This window comes from Dama dama, chromosome 5 (assembly GCF_033118175.1).
Source record: "Dama dama isolate Ldn47 chromosome 5, ASM3311817v1, whole genome shotgun sequence".
Lineage (NCBI taxonomy): Eukaryota > Metazoa > Chordata > Mammalia > Artiodactyla > Cervidae > Dama > Dama dama.
In genome coordinates this window covers 94,280,400-94,286,682 of record NC_083685.1, presented here as the reverse complement: position 1 = coordinate 94,286,682, position 6,283 = coordinate 94,280,400, and positions in this window count along the sequence as shown.

Below are 6,283 nucleotides of genomic sequence, written 5' to 3'. Positions count from 1 at the left end.
CATTCTCCCACAAAGTTCAAAAGTCTGTTCTGTATTACTCAGCCATGAAAAAGAATTCATTTGAACCAGTCCTAATGAGATGGATGAAGCTGGAGCCCATTATACAGAGTGAAGTAAGCCAGAAAGATAAAGAACATTACAGCATACTGACACATGTATATGGAATTTAGAAAGGTGATAACGATAACCCTATATGCAGAACAGAAAAAGAGACACAGAAATACAGAAGAATCTTTTAAAAATATAAAGTTACATGCAATTTTGTAGAACTGACATAAAAGAATGGATCAAAAATGGGAGAATATTCCTTCATTCCTAAAAAGAAAATATGTCCAGTAGAAGCTGTGAAGATGCTTGGGTACACAATTTCTTCAGTTTCAGTACCAAAGCCTGTCTTTGCGTATCTAAGAACTTTATGCATGTGAACGGCTTCTTACAACAGCAGGATGGACTGGCTGGCGCTACCCCCATCCTATTACAGTGTAGTATTATAACACTGACCTTTGGCCTCCAACCAGCATACTACATAGTTTGTGAGTGTTGATTAAAGATACTCACTTTGACTCAGAACCTTAGGACTTTTCAGGAATTGAGCCTCTTCAGAACCCATGACTGTAAATCTCACCTGCCTCATTTTTGGGGCATCATTTGTGCTTTGGAAAGGATGGCCAACCCACTCAGGTGCCACAGGCCCATCTGCTGGATGAGTGGTCAAGTTGAGCAGGTCATGGTTTCCCTTACAACATTTAAGACGCTTCAACACATCAGTTATCAGTGTGTAGAACTAGTAAGGCATCAAATAAGCCACCACAGAAGTAGGAGGAGTGACAATGACAGGGAGTGAGCCGTGTGCAATCCAGCACCCACTTGGCAAGTGCTCACTGGCAACACTGGAGTGAGCAGACAGATGCAAGTCTCGGTCAGCCTGTGCTCAGACTGGAACATGTTACCACTGTATAACTTTAGGCAAAGTTACCACCGGCTCTGCACCTCCATACACAGTGTGCAGTATAAACTATGAGGACTTCTTGTGATAAAGGACCTAGAATTCTAGATAGTGAGTTAAAATACTGAACCTACTACCATATTTTATTGACTATGCCAAAGCTTTTGACTGTGTGGATCACAATAAACTGTGGAAAATTCTGAAAGAGATGGGAATACCAGACCACCTGACCTTCCTCTTGAGAAACCTGTATGCAGGTCAGGAAGCAAAAGTTAAAACTGGACATGGAACAACAGACTGGCTCCAAATAGGAAAAGGAGTACCTCAAGGCTGTATATTGTCACCCTGCTTATTTAACTTATACGCAGAGTACATCATGAGAAACACTGGGCTGGAGGAAGCACAAGCTGGAATCAAGATTGCCAGGAGAAATATCAATAACTTCAGATATGCAGATGACACCACCCTTATGGCAGAAAGTGAAAAAGAATTAAAGAGCCTCTTGATGAAAGTGAAAGAGAAGAGTGAAAAGGCTGGCTTAAAGCTCAAATTCAGAAAACTAAGATCATGGCATCTGGTCCCATCACTTCATGGCAAATAGATGGGGAAACAGTGGAAACAGTGGCTGACTTAATTTTTCTGGGCTCCAAAATCACTGCAGATGGTGACTGCAGCCATGAAATTAAAAGACGCTTGCTCCTTGGAAGAAAAGCAATGACCAACCTAGACAGCATATTAAAAAGCAGAGATATTACTTTGCCAACAAAGGTCTGTCTAGTCAAGGCTATGGTTTTTCCAGTGGTCATGTATAGATGTGAGAGTTGGACTATAAAGAAAGCTGAGCACCGAAGAATTGATGCTTTTGAACTGTGGTGTTGGAGAAGACTCTTAAGAGTTCCTTGCATTGCAAAGGGATCCAACCAGTCTATCCTAAAGGAGATCAGTCCTGGGTGTTCACTGGAAGGACTGATGTTGAAGCTGAAACTCCGGTACTTTGGCCACCTGATGTGAAGAGCTGACTCATTTGAAAAGACCCTGATGCTGGGAAAGATTGAGGGCAGGAGGAGAAGGGGACGACAGAGGATGAGATGGTTGGATGGCATCACCAAGTCAATGGACGTGGGTTTGGGTGGACTCCGGGAGTTGGTGATGGCCAAGGGATGCCTGGTGTGCTGCGGTTCATGGGGTCGCAAAGAGTCAGACACGACTGAGTGACTGAACTGAACTGAACTGAATTACCATATTATTAAGCTGACTCATGTAATTTTTTGGAGATTATAAATCACACTGGGTTTTTTTTTTTTTTTTAATCCTTTCTTTCAGAAAGCTTTCTAATGGTTAGAGACACAAGAACCAAATCAAAGATCACTGGGTCTTAAAAAGTTACTTTGAAACATAACTTTTTTGGGAAACAGGCTTTAATTTCTTTCTCATGAAGTTATTAGTAATTCCATGTCAACTTTCTTAGGGATCTTCCTCACTTTTTGCCTGAAAACTAAAAGACAAACAACTATTAGTAATGTTCAAGACACTGTAATGCCTGAAAATGTCTTGAGACATGCTCTATATACTAACCAGATTATACGAGTTTATACAGACACAGCCTAATTTACTAGCAGCAGAGACTCTCCACTGGAATGTGTTATTCAAGAAGGGGTCTTATTAGGGGAAACTATGCAGAATACTGTACTAAGATGATTACATTCTTTTGGAGAAATGAGTCTGAGCCATATCCGATTTGATTTCATGCTCAATCACCCAGAAAGTCAAATATGTTCAAGTACTGAAAACATTATGTACTAGTAATGGGAAATCGTTCTGAAGGAGTACAACAAGAGTGATTCCTTACACCTACAGAGTAGTTTAATTTAAAATGTTTTTTGCCATCTGTTTTCTCAGTTTATTCACATATCCACTTGAGGCGATAGGAAGGGTTAGCAATTGACATCCCCAGTGCAGTGGTAAGAGAAAAAAAGACTAATTTGGTTAAGTTGCCGAGTTTCCAGGAGAAAACCAGGCCTGAGATCCAAGTTTTCTGAATCCAAGTCCAGTGTTTTTCACAGAACAATAGGGTGTTCCCTGTTATTTTTGGCTTTCCCCAAAATTCTAATTTTGCTCTTTCCAAATTCACATAAACAGTCACAACAGTGTGCTCAGGAAACAAACAAGCTTACAAACAAAACACATGATGGAAATATAAAATGTGAATGCTTTAAAATAGTTAATAACCCAATATCCGTTTTCTTCCTTTAAGAGATTATAATGCAGAGACCCAGAGAAAGCATAACAATAAAATTAAAATGCACACATTGAAATTACTGTTCTAATTTCAGAAAAAAACCCTGTAGCTTTTGATTTTCTGTCCACATCCATGTACACTGAACACTTCAGTGCAGAGATGCAGAAAACAAGCATAAATGTAAACAGATGACGATCGTATTATTTAGTCACTTTGGTTTCAAGAACAGTAACTATGGTAAATTATTAACATTCGATTATGCTTTGTTTCTCTTCTGCCAATTTCTGGTTAGTTCTGTCCTTTGCCCTAGTCTCTCTGGAAATGCTGCTTCAGCTATCTACTTGTAGCTGGCACAAATGACTTGCAATTTGAGGCTTGTTTTATGGAATTTTAACAGATCAACACTCTGAAGCACATCTAACATTCATAAAGTTTCCTTTACATGTCAAAATGAATAACTTTTTTTGAGAGTTAATGAATTGTAGTAATTCTGTCCTATACTTACCTTGTATATTGTGTACAGAGTTTGTCTTCTGTGGAAAGCTTTATTAGAAAAAAAAGGAGAGCATTTCCTTAGAACTAGAGCAACAGAGGCTTTTCATACTCTTATACCAAGTTAACTTCCGAAAGATTTTTAACTCCCTGTTTCCCAAAGCACTCTAAATATCTGAACCGGAGAAATTTTTCTGAACTACAAATTTTTATTAGTCTAGTTCTTTTTGAGAAATTCAGAGAACTGATAGTATACAAACTGAGACTCTTTTTAGCTGTCACTATCTCACAATGAGGTGGAATATTTATCATCTGGTCTCAATCTACCTCTAATCCTATCTCCTAATATTCTCTTTGACCTATTCTTCAAAGAAATATATCTCATGGTCTCATACTCTCGTGAAGTGAAAGGCACTCAGTCTGAAAGGCTTCCCTGATAGCTCAGGTGGTAAAGAATCCACCTGCAACGTGGGAGACCCCATTTTGATCCCTGGGTTGGGAAGATCCCCTGGAGAAGGGAATGGCTACCACTCCAGTATTCTGGCCTAGAGAATTCCATGGACTGTATATACAGTCCACAGGTTTGCAAAGAGTTGGAAGAAGGAGTCCTAAGAAGGACTTTACTAACAACCTTATGTTCATCTCTGGGCCCCTCTGCACTTCTTCCCTTCATCTCCCTTAGTCTCCAAATGGTCAGAAGACAGGGTAACAGCAAAACATGGTCTTTGAACCCAGACAGAAGTAGAATTATTATTCCTGGCTTCCAGTAAGTACTCAATAAATGGCAGCCACTGTTATTAAAAAGGGCTAACATTTACTGATCATTTACTGTGTGTCAGAACTGTTCACTTTCTCTTTTAATATCTTCAGGGTAATTAGGTAAGTATTATTATTGCTATTTTACTGAGGCAGGAAATGTAGGTTTAGAGGGGGTAACTTGTCCAACAAGATAAAAGGACCAGAGAGGGGCAGTCCAATAGCTGAGGGCCAGAGCCTGGGTCACTGCGCCTTCCCTTTGTTCTCTGGGGTCCCGGATCTCTAAGGCATGTGCTGTTTCCCTTCTCAAGCTTGTGAAGCACTGGCCCTGCCTTCCTGAACAGGGCTGTCTTCAAACCCAGGCCTCAGCTCTCACAGCCTCCTGGCGACTCCAATGTCCCATCTGCTTGACCTTACTCTGAAACTCTGCCAGACCAAGCAAGACCCCTCTGACCTGGCTTTGAGGTCTATGGCCCTTGAGTTATTCTATTCTAGGCACACTCCAGGGAGCCACCAGCATCTCACAAACTGATGTCTAGAACTTAAAAAATGACCTCGGGGTGTGGGAACGGGGTTCGGTGACCAGCCCTGGGCCCAACTTCCAGACGAAGCTGGGGTGAAGACTGGCTGAGCACCACAGGCAACTAGAAAAGGCTTGTCCCTCTACTGGCGAAAATCTAAAGAAGCAGAGCCTTCCCTATGCCGCGTACCCCACAGTGTGAGAATGCAAGGAGAGGCGCGTTCATGTTTCCTTGCTCGTGTTTCTCCCTCCGTGTCCACCGAAGTGATGACGCCACGTTAGCGTGCACCCAGGTGGTAGCCTCTGCGCCTGCGCCGAAGGGGGCGTGGCAAGGTGCGCATGCGCACAGAGGGACTTTCGAGTCTTTTTGGAGGCGGAAAGGAGGTTGGCGGTTGTTGACTGGAGGCTGGGCGACCGTTGACAGAGGGCGGGAACCTGAAGGTTAAAGTTACGCGTCGTGTTGGCGGGAGGGCCAAGCAGAGAAAGCCCTAGTTACCAAACTGCCCCCCTCCCGAGTCAGGAGAGATTGTTGGAAGAGAACATGAGCCCTGACTGGAGCTTTGTGTTCTTCTCCATGAGGCGCCCAAGTAGGCCCGATGGCCTCGATCTGAGGCAGCGGTTTTTGGGGCGGGTGTGTGCATGTGTGTTTGCGCATTGAACAAACTTTCTGCCCATTTGTCACCACCTGCCTTAATATAATTAGGGTCCTGTTGTAAGCTGGGGTAGGGAACACCTCAGGGTCTTCTGCCCCCGGGGCCAGTGGTCTGCGGGAGGATGTGGCGCTTTTGTTTGCCTAAGTCTCAGAAACCGTAATAGCCCTTGCTGTCCCCTTTTAGTTTCAGGTGTGTTGCGTTGGTATTTCTGGGCTAAGAAAAGGTCGCTTAACTTCTGTTTCCTAGAATGGCGTCAGGAATATTCTCTAATGGGCCTGCTATATCCAGGTTCAAGGCCAAGCTGTGGAAGCAAAGCTGAGGCAGTCCCTAACCTCATGTTTCCCAGTTTTATTTCTAAAAATGATAATTGATACTGTTTACCCCAGTATGATTTGCATTATTACTCAGTGGTGTTCATGTCTCTTTATCTCATGGGGTCTCTTCTGCTCTTGGGAGCAGAAGTGATCTTACTTAGGTTTAAATCTTAATTTTTCACAAAATAGGCAAGTATGTATTAAAGTGAGACTGAAATATAAGAGGTTGGACGTGGAAAAAATTACAAAAGAAATCCTGTGGTAAAAGGGAAAAAAAAAAACAGATCTTGTTTCACTTGGAATTACAGAAACAGAGTTGAAACTTATCATTACAGTTATTATAGATATTAAGTGAGGCCTTAG